We start from the raw sequence: 18,599 nt of genomic DNA on the forward strand, positions 1-18,599 counted from the left end.
GTGAGAAGGACCTTGGAGTGAGTTGGGTTTGGGGGGGAAAAGTATGCAAGAGGGAAACATGAGCAAGAAGAAAGAAAAAAAAGAATAAATCATATGGGATTAACACTTTAAAAAATGGAAAGAAAGGAAAAATCATGTTCTTAAAAAGCAGTAAAAATGTAACCTGATAGATAGGAGCACTTCATACAAAGTGTTGAAAATCCATGGGTCGTGTTTAGTGGTGATAAAGGAGAAATAAGAACTTCCTTGGACAGTGAAGTGGTTGGGCAACAGTTGAGGGATGATTCTGAATGGACTGAGCGAGAAGCGATCATGTGAGCAGAGAGGGGAGAGCAAGCGGAAGATGCCCCAATAAGACAGGCATGAGCTGCAGAATGTTGACCTGTGGTGGGACCCAGGGGTCCGGAGACAACAGGGAGGGTCAACTGGGTGAAGCCAAGGAGTTGTTTAATGGAATGAGGGTTATGAATGCATTAACGTGATATCAAGCTGTAAAACCCAAAAGGACTCTGAATTTTTTGAGGAGGATGCTGCTGTCCACGGTCACCAAAGTACAGAAGCAAGGAGATGAATTCTGAGGTGTGTGTGGTAAGCCAGGCATAGCCTCCAGGTGAGGCGGCAGAGAGGGGCCTAGGAAGCAGGAGTTTGGAACCTCTCAGTTTATAGGTAACAGTAGAAACCTTGCAACTATTTGAGTTTCCAAAAGAAGAAAAGAAGGAGAATAGAGGCTGGAATTAAGAAGACATTAATAACTAGAGTAGAAGGGAAAAATAAAGAGAAAGAGCAGAAACATGCGCAGCCATTGATGTCACAGCAATTATTGTGTTGTGAAAAAACAAGGAGGATTCTTGACCCTTCTACAAGGAGGTAGAGTACAGCAACCTGGAATATGCTCTTTAACCTTTGACAGATGATTTTTTTCCTATCTGATTTTCTGTTATTCTTTAAACTTTGAAGATAATGATGGGAAATTAACTCGGAGTTCTAGGCTGTGCTCTAATGTGCTGAGTGTGTGCCCTTTGGCTATCTGCATGGCTTTTTAAATAGGTGTTTTGCTCTGGGTCTCCATTGTGATAGTCATGCACCCTCCATCATGATGTTTTTGACACAGGGAGTTTAAGAAAGACCTGGTTATAGATTGGATTGTAGCCATTTGCTCTTCAACTTAACAGTGTGTACTTTCCTGTCTGGGGGTTTTAATTAGAAACAAAAAGATGTCTTTATTCCACAGGGAAATGGCTATACAGACACACTGGTTAAGAGATATCTAGGGTCACTGCAGTCAAGTTAATATGAGCTGAGGTTGCTGAAGTTACCATTTCCTCCGTCCAGGTCCCCTTACTTCTCTCTCTCTCTCTCTCTCTCTCTCTCTCTCTCTCTCTCTCTCTCTCTCTCTCTCTCTCTCTCTCTCTCTTTCTCTCCCCCTCTCTCTCTCCCTCTCTCCCTCTCTCCCTCTCTCTCCCAAGTTGTCCTGGCATTTGCTCCTGTTTTGAGAAACTTATAATTACACCCTGACCTGTAATGGTTAGTTCCTCTGTCCTCAGCACACTTCACATGTCCTTTAAATCTCTTAATCTCTAGGTTTTCTGTTCTCTCCTATACTTTTAAAGAAATTGGATTATTTGGGATTCTTTGACTACATAGGCAGATGTTTATAAGCTTGTATAGGTGATGTAATCCCAGGGATCTGGCAGATTCCTGTAGTAGTACCCACCACATGGAGTGACATTTGGCGTCTGAAATCTTACTTGATATTTAGGAATATGGCTTTTAAATAATGTTTGGCAAGTACCAATTTGCCAAAATTTATTTAGCTTTTACTCTTTTATTATAACCTAAAAATCATGGTGAATATAAAGTGTCCCAAGAGCATTCCCTTGGTATAGACATGTGTACAGCAGACACAGCCTCTATGGCACAGCTGGACTTCCCATCACTTTGCTCGATTGGTCCACAAGCTGTAAGGACACTTTCAGATTCCAAGCTACTATTTTTTCCTGAAAAAAAAAATAGTAAGATAAAGATGGCACGATCCTCACCTCGCAGATGCGCATGTTTGCACTCTGCTCTCCTATGCTCTTATACATGCACAGACAGACAGACAGACAGACACATGCATGTAAACACAGAGAGAGAGAGAGAGAGAGAGAGAGAGAGAGAGAGAGAGAGAGAGAGAGAGAGAGAGAAAGAGAGAGAGAGAGAGAAGAGACAGTCCATATCGGCTTAGAAATCATTTCTGTCACCAAAAAGACAAGTTCCTTTAGAAGTTGTTTCAAATACAGAAGACCTTAGACTGGAGAAAGTGATACAGAAGGATGAGGAGAGCAGAGTAGGTGGAGAGAAGGAAGATGGGAAGAAATACGTTGAAAAAAGTAAAGACTCCTAATAACAATTCTGCAGTCACTTTGGATGATCGGGAAAGCTCAAACCTGAGCACAGACATTCTTGAGAATTGGAGAAGTAGGTATGATGCTTACTTTAATTGAAAGTGAATTGCAACTTCATGCCAGTCAGTACACAGGAACTTCCTGGCAAATGTACACCAAGAAACAGAAGGGAAGCCACACTGAGGCGAAAACTGATAACTGGCGTCTATGGGTCTTATATATTTTGAGTTTGAGCATCTGTGATTTTATAATACATATAAAGTAATGTTTACAATGCATCCTTTGTCTTGCTTATATCTGATTTCATGGGGTTGGCCAGACCTCAATAAAACAAGTAACAAGTTAAGGCAAGGCTGGACATTTTAGTATAAAACTATGTCATTTATCATTTACTAGACATTTAACAGTGTCAAAAACTTAGAGAAACAGAGCTTGTGTGTGGTTCATTATACTGCTTATGTAATTCTAAATTCTGAAACTGACTTTTTTTTTTTATTGTAACCTTCCAAACTCAAGAGATTCCTCCAAATCATATGCTTTAAATCAGTTTCTCAACCTCATCATTGCTGACATTTTGGGATGGATAGATAACTCTTCACAGAGGATGCTGGCATTATAAAATACTTAGCAGCATCCCCAGTCACTAGATGCTCAGCAGCAAGTTCCACCATCCCATTGCAACAACCAAAAAATGTCTTCATATGTTACCAAATGGCCTTTAAAGGCAGAGTCACTTTGATGGTGTAGCACTGCTTTAAACAACCTGAAGTCACCAGTTTTTTCATCTTGTGAGGCAAAATAATGCCCCTCCAAAGATGTCCACATCTGATTCCTTCTATATTCCTTATACATCACTTTATATGCTAGCAGAGCCTTTAAGAAGAGTCAGGTGGTGTATGTATGGCTGAACTAAGGAGTTTGAAATGGAAAGATGACACAGTATGATGTGGTTGCTATTGTGTAGTTAGTTGCAAGAGTCCCTATAAGACAAAGGGAGCATCAGCACCACCACAGAAGCAGCAGAAACAGAGACCTCAGTGTCACAGCCACAGGATGCTGCCACTGGATGCTGGAAAGCAAAGTGAAGGGCTGTCCCGGGAGCATGCAGAACAATTTTAACTCCTCTGGTCCTTAGTAGACTTCTGATGTCTAGAGCTCTAAGATAATACATCTGAGGTGTGTACCATTATATCTCCTTCGTACAAGTGAACAGACTTGGGCTAGGACTTCAACTGAGGCAGCCTAACCCTTCTCTATGTTGTTTCCAAGGAGATCAAGAGTGCATAACTATGCGTGTATAACAGTTTAGAGACATAGATGTTTCTTCTCTAATACAGTTGTCTGGATTAGCCTGTTTTGCATCACTATAATGAAATATCTGAGGTTGAGTAAGTTTATAAAGAACAGAAGTTTATCTGTCTCACAGTTCTTGCTGCTCAAGGAGCATCTGCTGATCGCCTTCATGCATCCAAAGTACTAAGGCATCTGAGGGGATAAAGGGAGCGCATATATGTGTACTCTGGCATCTTTCCTTTTCTTATAAAGCCATCATGGAGGCTTCAGCCTCTTGGCCAGATCAAATCCCAACCCCTTGCTTACAAAGGTCTCACTTCTAGATACCAAAATCAATTTAAGGGGATTAAATTTCAGTAATACAATTCTGGAGGACAAATGCAAAGGCCGTATCTTGAACAAACAGGCAATATCCAAAGAGGCAATTGTTGGCAGTGTGATCCTAAACTAAACAGGTCCTAGAGAATCCAGGTTAAGACATATGAGCAGTGGAGTTCAGAAGAGAGAACTGTTCTCTTGTACAGGTTATACACTGCTCAGTTGCTAAGGAACCAGGAACAGAAAGCCTGAGGAGCGTGAAGACCCAGATGAAACACAAGGAAAGATAGACTATAATCTAGAATTTTCTTTTACTTTATTTCTGTACTTACCAAGCAAATTTTGATGAGTATTTAATTACCAGCACTAGGAAAGGGGATATTCTGTCCACTTGAAATATTTAACACAGTGAGATAATGAATTCACATTCTGATTTAATTATCATTTTTGTATGGCTTGACCTATAACCCTGAAGCGAAATGAATCTTCCAATGTGTGGGCATTTCTATAAATGCCAGATGGTGGTGATGCCCCAGATGAAGTATCTTAGCACCAACTGGCTTTCTGGCAGCAACAGGGCATCTCTGTTTTCTGAAGACCTTAGTCTCTGTCATCTGTCTGTTAACACAATGAAGATTCCATGTAGAGAATTGGAAGAAATGCATCAATACAGGCAAGACAGCAGGCTGACCCTGAAAGTTTGCAAGCCCTGTGCCAACTTTTAGGGCAGACGGTGAAGCTGTTTTTTTATGAGTTTGGAAAAGTCCTGCAGGCAGTAAGAGCCCAGAAGGAAGGTATCTTGGAGATTAAAAAAAAAAAAAAAAAAAAAAACCACCAAAGCAAGCCTTTGCTGCTTTCAATGTAGCATGCAGAAACTTACTTCCAGGGACTTCCTTGATACAGTACTGAAGGCAGATTTGTAGTTATGCTTCCTTAAAACATCTCCAGTCAAAACTAGCATCTATCAATTAACTCCTTTCCAAGAAAGGGAGTAACTTAACCCCTTCCCCCAATCTCTCTCTCTCTCTCTCTCTCTCTCTCTCTCTCTCTCTCTCTCTCTCTCTCACACACACACACACACACACACACACACACACACACAAACACACATACACACACACACACTTCTTAGCTTCTGTGAAACACTAGCGTTCCATAATTTTTATATGTGATCAAGGGTTGGAAAATATAGGTGAGTTAAATTAATCATTTAGTGTGTGAGGGTTAATGGTGCCTAGTAGGCTTCTTTAGACTTCAAATGTCAGTTTTAAAGCTGAAAAAAAAATATACATTTGTAAAGATGCTGAATGTAAACGATAGTCAATAATATTATGAGGGTCCTGGCTTTACAATTGCAGAGAAAGAGAGGGAGACATGGGAAGATCCATATGCTGTGGAAGGAAGGGTCCTGCTTTGTCTTGCATAGCAAAAGGTAGTCTGGTGCCCTTCATCAACCATGTTGTCTGATGTGCAACTCAAGGTAGTCGAATGAATATATTATTTGAGAGGAGTTGAAGACATAACATTAAAAGAACCATAAGAAGAAAGCTGCCCAACTCCTTAAGTCCTGAAAATTGTCATTCTTTAAGACCATTTAGCAAAGGAGAAGAGATGGGTGCTGGTATTTTTATTCTGTTCTTAGACTGACTGAAATCTGGACTCTCATATTCTCTCTTTTTTAAAATATCCTTTTGCCACACCTGCTAGAAGAATTCTCCAGAAAGAGAATAAATGTTTTTTTTTCCAAATGTGAGAGAGAAATACATATTTAAGAAGGATTTATTGTGAGAATTGGCTCCCGAGATTAACTACCAAGTTTCCACCACAAAAGGTTCACTAGAAAGTATGGTTGGAGTGACTCCCACTGCTTAAATAGCCGAGTGCAGAATAGTGGTGCTTTGATCAATGATGGAGCATCATGCAACATAAGTACATGTACATGCTATAGGACTGCATTGCTTTGTAACCTCATACCCATCTTAGCTTGTGGGACTATGCTGTACAGTGTCTTCAGAGATCACCTGAAGATGTGTCCCTTGGAATGAGTCCATTCTTAAGTGTCTGACCGCATTAGGATTGTATTGATGAGAAGCCTCTGGAAACTCAACTAGGGAGTTAAAATTATTCCAGGGTTGGGCACTGGAAGCATGGGTGCCATCTCCTGAGGTTTGACTAACAGAGATATGTGACCATCTGTTCCGGTGACCTGACACACACCAGACTACTAGGCCTACATAGAGCAGCCACCAGTGATCCAGCCACCAAAGAGCATCCTCTGAAGATAAAACCTGGTTTACACATGATACAAAAGGCCTATTTTCAGCTTGTTAGAAATCAGCCAGATGTGTTTTAACCTGTAATTACAAGCTTCTTTGTATTAACTGGAATCTTTAGTACTTTTCCTATCCTAACTTTTCTTTCTCATCAAGCAAATAGGGATTTGTTTCACATATCTCTGAAATGCTACTGTCACGGTTTCTGTCAATTTAATACAAACCTAGATATTCATAGGAAGAAGGGTTCTTAATTGAGGACCTTCCTCCCTCAGATTGGCCTGTGGGCATGGCTGGGGAGTATTTTCTTGATGGCTGATTGCTGTGGGAGGGCCTAGCCCACTGTGGGCAGGTAGGTCTGGGCTGTTGAGGAGACATAACTGAGGATGTCTAGGGAAACAAGCCAGCAAACAACATTCCCTCATAGCATCCGCTTCAGTTCTTGCCTCCAGGTTCCTACTTTGAGCTCCTGCCCTGGCTTCCCTCCATGATGGGCTTTAACCTGGAAGCCAAATAAGCCCTTTCTCCCCCGAGTTAGTTTTGGTCATGGCATTTTAGTACAGCAAGGAATGCAAAGGAACATGTACTTTGAGTATTTGCTGATACATAGTTTAGGAACAATACCCATTAATAATCAGATGAGAAGGATCAATTCCAGTAAGAGATTTGTGCAGGAGAAGTTGAAAATTTTTAAATTTTTAAAAGAGATGTAAGTGTCGTGAATAATTAAAGCCCAGTCATTTGAAAGCTTCCTGCCTTCCTTTTCCACTCAGAAACTTCTAGCATCAGAGAGTTGGGATGTAAGTTTTGGCCACATCCTGTGTTATTGTATGTGATCTTAATTAAGTCATTTTAGGCTTGCTGCATTTCATTTTCCTTATCTACAAAACTGAAATTAAAAAGACCTCATTTTACAGCCAAAAAGCAAAGACAAATGACAGCCCATTCCATACTGCTCGTCTTTCAGGGAGATGAACCATGAATATAAGCGAAGGTGTATTTCATTTAATATTTCATTTCGGAAAAATTACACATGTGGCATTTAAATATTTTTTATGGAAAAATCAAACAAAACTATTTTTAAAGAAAAGTTGTGACAGTCAAAACTCATACACAGCAACAAACACACATAAGACCACAGAGCAAAACAAGAAAGACTGATTTTGGATACTCTAATATTAAAAACACTTTATCCTTTCTTGTCATTTTCTTTGGTTGTCGTGCTCTATCTTACATGGGGTGTGTGTGACAGTTTAGGCTTTTGACCAGGTTAAAAATGAGCTCAACCTGTGGTGGTATTGTGTTCCCCAAAATATTGTGCACCCTAATAAACTTATCTGGGGTCAAAGAACAGAACAGCCACTAGATACAGAGACTAGAAAATGGTGGCACTCACACCTTTAATCCTAGCATTCCAGAGGCAGAAATCCCTCTGGATCTCTGTGAGTTCAAGGCCACATTGGAAACAGCCAAGCATGGTGCCTCATGCCTTTAACCCCAGAAAGCGAGCCTTTAATCCCAGGAAGTGATGGTCGAAAGCAGAAAGGGTCTCAGCTGAACTACTGCTCAAAAGCCTAAAAGCTTAAGCACCAAAAACTTCTAGTTTCTGGTCTTCATGCCTTATATACCTTTGTGCTATTCTGTGTTTGCCCACCTCTGATTAAATTCTAGAAGTAATAGTCTAGGGGGCTGAGGTGGGAGGAAATGACCATACCCTTTCTTCAGAGTTAAGTGCTTGAACAAGGTACATCACCATCAGCTGGGAACTTTAAAAAATGCTCATTCCCAGGATCTATCCCAGCCTTACTGAATTTGCAGTTGTGATTTTAGCAAATTCCTAGGATGCCAGTCTGTGCAAAGAAGTCTGAAAAGCAAAAGGCAATCATGATTTCCAACTATGGCAGCTTTGTGGAATAATTTGAGAAGCCTTTAAAACTTGTTGATATAGCCCCCCCCCCCCCACACACACACACACTGTCTTTCCAGTTCTTTATGTGAGGAGGGAAAGCAACTTAAGTTAATACATAGACATTAGTGTGCATAGGAATTGCCTAGACATTTGTATTTTTCAAAGAAGACACATCACAATAAGATGAAGGTAAAGATTTCCCAGAGGAAGGGATAATTTTTCAATGAGCGAGAACTTGGTATGACCAATGAACTTAAAGGCTATCTGGAGGCATATCTCACAGAAGAGTGTGAGGGAGAACTTGGCAAGACTGAGACACTGATCAAGTACATGTAGGGCTAAGTTATAAAGGATGTGTATGAAGATGTGATATGGGGACAAATGGGGAAGTGTTGAATGTTGGCATTGGCTGGTGAATGACCATCAGCTGTACCATGTAGTCCATGTTAATGTATTTGGGACTCTTGTCTGCTGCGATGGGAAATCAGAGAATGCTAAGTTTTATAGGATACATGTGCCTGATCTTAGTTGCTGAGGGATCACTGTACATTTTGTTACAAAAGAAGAACAGCTGAGAGCAGGAACTAAGCCTCCCATACTTATCTGGAAGAGGCTTATGGTTGCCTAGTTATGAGGTTACAATATTCGAGGTGCATCAAGTTGAGTATGTTTGTGGGATGTTTGGTAGAATTCATTAGATATAGTGGTCAGATGAAAAAAAAAAAGAAGTGAAGAAAACTTCATGCAAGCTTTTGGCTTGGAAAACTGGGTGACAGGGGAAGCCATCCACCAAGCCAGGTTACCGAAGGAAGAGCTACTTAATAAGTGGGGCAGATTATAGACAGGAATTCACCTTGAGGCCATTTAAATTTGAGGTACTTGTAATTGGGTTGTGTAGTAGAGTTCAAGGAAGCTGGGACTGAATATAAATCATTAGCCCATGTAAATATGGTTGAGATTCCCAGGAAGAAGATAGAGAAGAGAGCCTAAAATGGCATTGTGTAAAGCCACATATTCGGAAATGGGAAGGGAAAAAAAGCTCTTTCAAAAGAGCCTGAGAATTGAGTAATCAAAAAGGTTGAAAGACAGCCATCGAGATGAGAGGTCACCCAAGCAAGTGAAAAAGCAGATGTCAAAGTTAGAGTGGCCATTGGGACTGAACACAGTTGAAAGTCAGAGTAAGACACTAACTACTAAAGCAGAGAAAGCAAGGTCAGGGGTTCTGGTGGAAGATGGAGAAATGATGATCTCTACAGGCAAGAAAAAGATCATGGGGGAATGCAGCCAGCAGTCCCCTTAGACAGAGGGCCCTCCTCTTCCTCTGCTCTTCCTCTGTTACTGGGCATGAGTCAATGACGGTTAGAATGACTGCACTCGTGGAGTAGAAACCGAGTAGTCACTACTTCGCAGTTTTGTATGAAGAGGACAAATCTACTCCCAGGAGTGAGCTAGAGTGAATGTAAAGTGAGTAGAACCCTGGAAAAGGCCAACAATCACATCAACGTGCCATGAAAACACACTAATGTATATAGTAAAGGTGATATTCAGGCATGTTCAGAAAATCAAGAAATTCTTAGCTGAATTGTAGCAGTTGTTCACACATCCCTGATGCCACCTGCGAAGACAGGTGTGGGGCAGCAGACTTTGAGGAGTGTGCCAAAGCCTTTAATAAGCAGAAATGCCTGTCTCGGGAGTCCGGGGATGACAGGTAAAGTAGGTGAAGCTGGAGTGACTGAATGGCAGGAGCCTCAATAAATGCTGTGGGGCGTGCTGATGTGGATTTGGCACAGTGATAATAGAAGGCTAGTTTGGCCTGTTGACGCTGAGTACTGTTGCACAGAGAGAGCACTGGAGAGAGAGAGCTCCAAGGAAAGCCATTTTGCTTACGCCAGAGAGCTGGAAAGAGCCTTCTGGGAACAGGCTTAGGACTTTATACCCTCACACTTTCTTGGAGAAACTGACGTCAGAAATGCTTTTCTGATTGCATTATCTGTCACGAGCCAAATCCCTCTTCCATCTAGTGATGGGTTTGTGGGAGCCCCCTTTCTGAAGGGAGGGAAGCATTGCTGATTAAGGTATGAGAAACAGGACATGCCACATGATCTGTTCACACAGATTAGGGGTTTGGTTCATGTGCTGCCATAGGTGATTATATCACTCACAAGCATAAACAGCATGTCCAGGGGGGATGCTGGCAGGCCTCCCACCTGGCACATTGTTATGGGACTCTGTGACAACAGAATTACTAACGATTCATTTAAATATATCTTTCTATACTCTAGATAGAAGCTCAAAATTAATCAGAAAGTTATTCAAGTATTTGTTTAAACACTTCTCGGATCATTCTTCAGAATTTAAAAAAACAAGCAACTGTTGCATATCAGAAGTCAGGTTGCCCCATTCACCCCCACCCCCGAATCCCTCAACCCAGGAGCCTGATTACAGTATCTTAGGTGTGATGGTAATGAAGGGGTGAGAGTCACTGTGCTGGCTAGACGATCAGGAAGCCCAGCTGAAATGAACTATCAGGTAACCCCTAGCAAACACCGTCAGTTCCTCCTCCTTTGTGGCTGAATAAAACCCCATTGTGTTTCACTATCCAGTCATCTGTTGCTGGAAACCGAGTCTGATTCTGTATCGGCCACTGTGAATGGCGCCGAAGCAAATGTGGGTATGCAGGCATCCATGCCGAGTGCTAATTGAGATTCCCCAGGATGCATGTCCAGGGCTGGCACAGCTGTAGTCGGTGGTACCTCTGTTTTTAGTGTTGTGAGGAGCATCCATGATGATTGCCTTTGTGTCTGTGCTGATTTACATCCCTGCCAACATGGATAAGAATTCTCTTTCTCCTGCATCTTCACCAGCATCTGTTGTCATTGGTTTTTCTAAATAATAGCTACCCTGAGGGGATGAGATGGAATCTCAAAGTCATTTTGAGTGGGATCTCCTGGACGCCTGTGATATAAGCATTTTATATGTTCATTGGCTATTGGTGCTTTACTTTGTGAGAACTGTCTGATTCTTTCGCATGTCTGTTGTTTTTTAGAGTGTTTCATTTTGTTATTGTTTTGTTGAATTCTTTATATTTTAAGGTATCGATCTCTGTCAGATGTGTACTTGGCGAAGGTTTTTTCCCCCATGCTATAAAGTATCTCCACTCACTCATTTCCTTTGTTTGACAGACACCTTCTTGATTTCACACAATTCCCCTTGTAACTCCTTAGAATTATTTCTTGAGCTACCAAAGTTCTTTCTAGAAAGCCGTTGTCTGTGCCTTATCCTGTAGTATTTTCCTCCAACAGCTTCGGAATTGCGGATTTTACATGAAGGTCTTTGACCCACTGTGGGCTAGCTTGCGCAGTGTGAGAGACAGGGTGTGTGTAGATGGTCTCATTCTTCTACGTGTGGATGTCCAGTGTTCCTAGAACTATTTGTGGAAGTGCCTTTTCTCCCCAGTGTGTATTTTGGGCACCTTTGTCAACAACCAGGTGACTGCAGCTGTGTGGATTTGTTTCCAGGCGGTCTGTTCTGTTCCATTATTCTGTATGTCTGTCCCTCTGCTAGCACTACAATGAAGTTAGGTTTTGGTGACACTGTAAAACCTGTGGTGTTGTTCCTTTTGCTCAGGATTGCTTTGGCTATTCGAATTTTGGGTTTTTTTTTTTTCTGTTTATGTGATGAATACCATTAATTTTGATGGGGTTACGTTGAATCTGTAAATCTGTAACTCTTTTGGTAATATCCATCTTCACAAGTTAATTCTGCTAACCCATGAGAATAGAATATTAACCACAGAGCAACCACAAGTAATGGATAGCCCAGTAATAGTCAGCTGAAGTCAATCATTCCATTTAACTCCAAAACTTTTGAGGGAACAAAAGAACAATGTGAGCATAGCCCATACCAAGACTCATTTCGAAGGGGCAGCCTTCAAAGACTAAGAAAGCATAGTGAGACTAGCAATTGGTTTTAGGGCCATAAAGAAAAGTAGAAGAGACAAAAGTAAATAAGGAGGGGAAGGGTAAAGAAAGAAAGAAGTGGGGCAGCTCCAGCTGAAGGCAGAATAAGAAGAGAAGGAGGAAGAAACACACCAGACAACCTAAAGCAATCCTTGCACTCAGTAGGCTGAGGCAGAGAGACCGCAAACCCAAGTCCGTCTGTACCCTCGGGGAGAGCCTGTCTTAAGAAAAGAAAGCAAAAAGGAAGAGAAAACAGTGCAGGACAAAGCTGGTCACAAAATGAGGTGTTAAATAAATGAACTATAAGAGTGAAAGAAAGAGAAAAGGAGAAAGAGACTAAAATTTTACATCACACATATACACGTATACGGGGAAGGAAAAAGTAAGATAGAAATAAAAATTTTTAATTAAAAATAACCAAAAGTAAATCAGATAAAAAGAAGATGAAGAGGATTGATGTCCTTTCCCTTAGAGATGTCACTCACTAGGGTAAGGGTGCAGAACCTGGAATACACATGCTCTCCCTGGTCTGGGAGGGGATGCAATCTTTGTGGCTACTCTAGGGGTCAGAATCCATCTCTGTGCCATCTTACTTTTCCTTCCCTGGCTAGCTAGATGTGTGTCTTCCACTGAGAGAAGAATCTTTGCAATGCTTTGCTGCCTCTGTTGATCTTTGTGGTGTTGGCCCTACAGCAGAGTGCGTGTGCCATGGGCTGGTCAGAGAAGATTATATCCCTTGGTGCCTTTCATTGCCAAGGTCCCATGTGCAACTGTCTGCAAACTCCCCACTTGGGTATCTCACACCTTGGTACCTCTAAGCACTTTGTCCCCCTTCCAAGGAGTTAGTGAGTCTCACTCCTCAGACAAGATTTCCACTCCATAGAATATGGCACAGCTCTGATTCCAAAAATCTCCCTCTAGCTAGAGCAAAAGGAATCCTTACAGAACTCTTAAATTGCCAAAAACTTATAATCAGATTGATGATCAAGTCATTACTTGCAAACATTTCCCTCAAGACCTGTTAAGTTCTTTGACTTAATTTTCGGGTATAATGAATTTATTTAGATGAAATTTGGATGCTTTTGATACCTTTGTTATTCTGAAGCTAAATGAACTCATTATTTCCAAAACATATGTATAGAGCAATTAACGATTCTGTTAACTGAAATCCACGGATCAAAATACCAGCAATATATGTCACTGAGAAATTCATTTTAGTCATATTTCATTGACTCTAATAATGTAATATACACATAGTCATGAACACAGCTGTGAATTTTGGGAAACAGTGTACAGAATATTCTGAAACAAGGCTCTGATAATGTGTTGAAAAGAAATGACACATGCTAAATCTTGAAAGTCAGCTTAATAAACACATCCATTTTCAAAGTAACTGTTGTGAGACCCCGTATACTACACAGAGGTGAGGGTGGTAACACAAAGACATCTAAAAGAAGTGGGGAGATTTGGAAAGCTGACGTTGTGGCAGTGTTCCATATGGGACCTAAGGGCAGGCTCAGCCTCGTCCCAGGCTGGCACTCACTGGGACCAAGGTCAGTGACTTGGTGCCTTCACATCCAGTCAGCCCTGGGCTGCTGATCTGCCTTTGACCCCTGCTCCCATCTTTGGGTTCCAGCCTGGTCCCTTGAGCATTTCACTCCTGGCTCATCCCCCAGTTCTGACCAGTGAGTTTCTACTGCTTTTCTGTCCTGAGCCACTGAGTCTGGACTCCTCACCTAGTCTCAACCAGCCTAGTTTTCCCTCTTCAGCACTAATTTGCCCTGCCCTATAATTCTCAATGTTGTTTCTGCTCTCTTTTGACTAAGCCCCTGAGTTCTGATTTGGGATACTCTTATGTAGCTAAGCATGGCTGCTTTCACCAGCCACAGAGCTCTGTCCCTGTCTGCCTCCCTCATAAAATGCCAGTTCACATTCCTTGTTCACATACATAAATATCTCTCTAGTTTCTGGGAGCAACTAACCTTAAGTGACATATGAAGTAGGAATGTTCATGTCACTTGAGCACTGGGTAAAGTTAGAGAATTACAAAAGAACCCTTCCTAGCTAGATGACAGTATATTGGAGGAGTTCACATCACATGCAATATGAAGGAAATAGTCTTATTTAGGATGGAAGTCTACAGTTCTCTGAGCTTGGAGATTGCATCTGTGTACCCACTAAGGTTTACTCAGTGCCAAATTGTATTGGGTCAGTGGTGGTACTCAAAAATGTTGCTGAAATAAAATGCAAAGTTTCAGAGTTTGTCCATTATTCTTGAGGACAAAAACCTTTTGGAAAAAGCAAATCATGTAGCATAATCCTCTGGGTCTTCCATAATAGAAAAGGACTATTTACTAAAAATATGAATGTGTGGCACTAAACAGTCTTCTGTCACCCCAGTTCTTGGCTTATTAATAGATACTCAGTTTAATAGTGCTCACTCGGGAAGAGCTGCTTTACCATTTGACAGCATTCCAGAAGCGTCCTGACCTGGCTTGACCTCTTTTTGTACCACTCCCTAGCAAAAACTTACACAAGGGCAGACTGCTTTGAGCTCCTCTCAGTAATTGCATATCTTTGAAGTCTGTTGGTCATCTTTGACCAACACATGATTCAAAATTACCTGTTTAAACAGGATGAGCATGGGTGGGTCTAGGAGCTTGAGATCTACCCCAAGTGTTACCAAGGGAACAGTGCAGCCTTTGCATGACCTTTCACGGCTTTGGTTTTTAAAAAGGAACATTATTATTCATTAGCATTATAAGCAACAGCAAACTTGATAACTTATTTTAAGTGATATATTATTTAAATCACAGTATTATCCCTAATAGCTTTTTGCCAGCAGTCTGTTAGCATTCAAAATGCAAATTACACCTGAAAAAAGAAAAAAAATCCTATTTTTAGACTCATGGCACTTTAACTGTTACACCTTTACACTGCTATCCTTTATTATCGGCATATGTTTTGGTTGTGAGTTTTGCAGGAATCCCTAGAGGGAAATTACTGTTGACCCTCTCTTGGCTGTGAGCCATTCATTGAAATGGACTATGAGATAAGCCTCAAGAATTTCACTTATTTGGGGACAACCAACTGCAGATTACCATTGTAGGATCATTAAAATGGAAGATTCTGAAATCCAGGGCCAAGTGAGGTGAAAAACTACATCTAACCGTGTGTGTATTAGGAGAAATTAAACTCACTTGAGTGCCTAAGAAGACAATGCTTGCTAGGCAACATAGTTTGGATTTTCTTCCTCCCTTGATGAGGCTGTTGAGATTCTCTAGTGTTATGTGGACTTAACAGTGGAATGGTGGCATACGGAAAACACTAGCTTCATAAACGGACAGTTCATCTCAATTCATCTTAGTGGCCTTGGCCACATAACCTTTCTGTGCAGGACTACTTTTCAATTAGAGTAATGTCCACTATCTGAATATAGACTGTGGGTCCTGGATGAGTCTCATCCACTTTCCTATTTACCAGTGGTAGGACCTGGCATACAACTAATTTATCCAGAATGATTATACCTCAAAACAACAACAAAATATATTTACCATAAAAATTTAAATGAAAACAAACTTCAAAGTATGTACAAAAGTGCTTAGCATGAAATGAAATGCTTAGTGAATGTGGGCTTCTGGTTGTTATTATTAGGCTGATTACATTTAAATGTCTTTGAAGTCCCTCTAATTTCTCTTCTGTAGTAAGTTGAATCAAATCCAGATTCACTGTGAGTAAGCTTGTGTCTGTGTGTATGCTCATGTGAGCATGTATATTTGTTCATATCCTTATTGATGTCATTAGTCTTTGTTTTCAACTTCACTGTGTTTAGAATCACCAGGGAGGTTGAGGCACACTGCCGGGGATATGTCGGGAGGTACTTCCAGTAAGGAGTAACTGAATCAGAAGACCTGCCTAGAATGTGGACTGCTCCATCCCATGGGCTAGGTTCCCAGACAAAATAAAGGTGGAAAAGGAAGAAAGCCAGAGTGTGCATGCCCTTCTCTTGGCTTCTGCTCCACCGTGGTACCAACTGGGCTGCTCTACCATGCTTTCTCCACCATACCAGCCTAAGCCTTTTGAAACCGAGTCAAAACAAATCCTATCCCCTTAGTCATTTCTGTCAGCTACTTTGGTCACAGCAATGAAAAGGTAACTAATAAGCAGCCTACGCACTGGGGGTGAATTAGCCAGTGTCTTCAGACAAGTTCTAACTTGCGACCATTTGATTTCTTTGTCTTTTCTCTTTCCTTTATGGTGATGTGAAAAGTAATAAGCATTCTTTAGAAATTGTACTTTGAATTTTGGTCTATTCTCAGGTTAGTGATAGTCTGAGTGACACTTTCCCAAAATGCTGGCCATCAACAGTGAACTTCCCATTCAGCCATGTGATTGTGGCTCTGGCACTCTTAAGTTTGAGGGTTACTCAGCTATGATGCCATGTAGCATGAGTGTATTAAATGTGTTTGCTACTTAATTGTATTTTTCGTGTCTGATGAGTTTATCAGGATGTACTCCTATTGTAAGTCGGGGAGCATCTGTATGTGAAATACAGTTATAAACTAATTACTCTTCAAGCTAGGACACCAAAAATAGATCTCCTTATTGAGAGCACAGATGTACTGAGTAATTCCGCTGTGTACAAAGGCTTTCCACAGATCTTCTATGGAGTTTAAAGAGTTGTGTGGATATGGTTGGTCTTTCCTTCTCAGAGTCTTGTGCATCCCAGACTGTCCTTGAACTCGCTGTGCACCTAAGGGTGAACTTGAACGTCTGGTCCTCATGCTTTGCCTGTGTGTTCTGAGATTACAGGCATGGGCCAGCACACTGGTGCTGGGGATTGAGCCCAGGGCTTTGGGCATGCTGGGTAAGCACTATACCAACAAAAATCCATACCATCTCTAGCCCCGGTGATGACTTTTCTCAGTGCTGGCCAATTAAGTAACTGTAAGTCTTTGCATTAGATTGCTTGGGCTGGAGCACAAATGGTGGTTCAGAGGAGTGTTTGAATTCAGTGATAAACCAGCGTACAGATTAATTCAGTCCCACCACACCCCATCTCTCTTCAGCTAACGCAACAGGAGAGCAATTTGGAGCAGGGATTTTCTTCATTAAAAATGAAGAGTGGATTGTGAAGGAATCCAGAAGGTTTGCAATAAAAGCTGTTTGATTTTTATTAGCATTAGGGTCATTTTCTTTTCAGGAATGGCCCCCCAGATTCTAGTTTGCATATTTCTGCCTTCTGAATGGTGATCACTTTGCATTTCCCTGTGTTCTCTGTGTTCTTTCTAAATGTTACAGCTATGCCTCTACATTAGATGAGGTCTAAGGGGGGTGGGCAGAAAAAGAGGAAAGAAGTTACCTTCAGAATTGTTCTCAAAGGAGATGTTTTTTAAATTCGCTGAAGTTGCCTGATGAGTAACATCAGGCTTAGTGTCTGTTAATATAGCCCATATTTATAACAAAGGTCTAGTCATAAATGAGTGGCCTAAGGTCTTTACAGGAAGCATCTGCTGCTAGCTGCCCTAACATTTCTCTGACCTCGTTTGGATACTTGTAGAGTATTCAGTTATTTTAAGATACTAGAGTTAGAATGTTGTTTGGAACCCGGCATCAGAAAGCTTAGAGCAATTTGGAAAGAGCAGGCTGAACACATTTTTGCTCACGTGTAATGTCTTAAACCCTTCTTCAGCACAGAACAAGAATAGTCAATGGAGAAGCTTTGCCAAAGACTAGGGAGGGACAGGTGTGTTTGGTGCATGTGTTATAAACAGATACCGGATCTATTTAATCTAATTCACAGAATTTATTTATTTATTTATTTTTATATTATGTGCATTGGTGTTTGCTTGCATGTATGTCTGTGTGAGGGTACTGAATCCACTGGAACTGGAGTTACAGACAGCTGTGAGCTGCCATGTAGGTGCTGGGAATTGAACCCAGGTCCTCTGGAAGAGCAGTCACGTTTCTTAACCGCTGAATCATCTCTCCAGCCCCGACAGAAAGTTTTTTAAATGGAATAGTAGTTGAGAAATAAATATTGTGTATTCTAATATTTGTTTTTGTTTTGCCCATTGTGTTGATTTTCATAGATGTTTCAAAAAAAATCCAAATAGCCTCACTATTTGTTAATCCTGTGTTTGATAATTCACCTTGGCAGTGAAATTTACTTTTAATCCTAAAACCAACAGCCCGGGCTCTTTTGCAGAGATTCTTAGACATGTGGAAAAGAGAAGAGTGTTTGAATGTCCATTCACACCTACACTCATTGAGCCAAACAAGAAGGCTGTGACCAAGGGTAATTTGTGCAGGTTGTTAGTGCCATGCCAGAGATCGATGGTATGGACTCAGTGAGGTCCTTCAACAGAAACACACAAGTTTAGCTTTGGGTCAGTGATTACCAGAGGCTCAGCTGACTATTTTCTCTAAGGCTTATGATTCACTATACACAAATTCACAT

At 41.1% G+C, this 18,599-nt stretch overlaps 1 protein-coding gene across 3 annotated transcripts in view; it reads left to right on the forward strand.

Moving 5' to 3' along the window:
* Mme (membrane metalloendopeptidase) overlaps positions 1–18,599 on the forward strand; it is a 129,147-nt gene that overhangs the window by 59,072 nt on the left and 51,476 nt on the right. The window lies entirely within an intron of this gene.

The sequence above is a fragment of the Peromyscus maniculatus genome, chromosome 6 (assembly GCF_049852395.1).
Source record: "Peromyscus maniculatus bairdii isolate BWxNUB_F1_BW_parent chromosome 6, HU_Pman_BW_mat_3.1, whole genome shotgun sequence".
Lineage (NCBI taxonomy): Eukaryota > Metazoa > Chordata > Mammalia > Rodentia > Cricetidae > Peromyscus > Peromyscus maniculatus.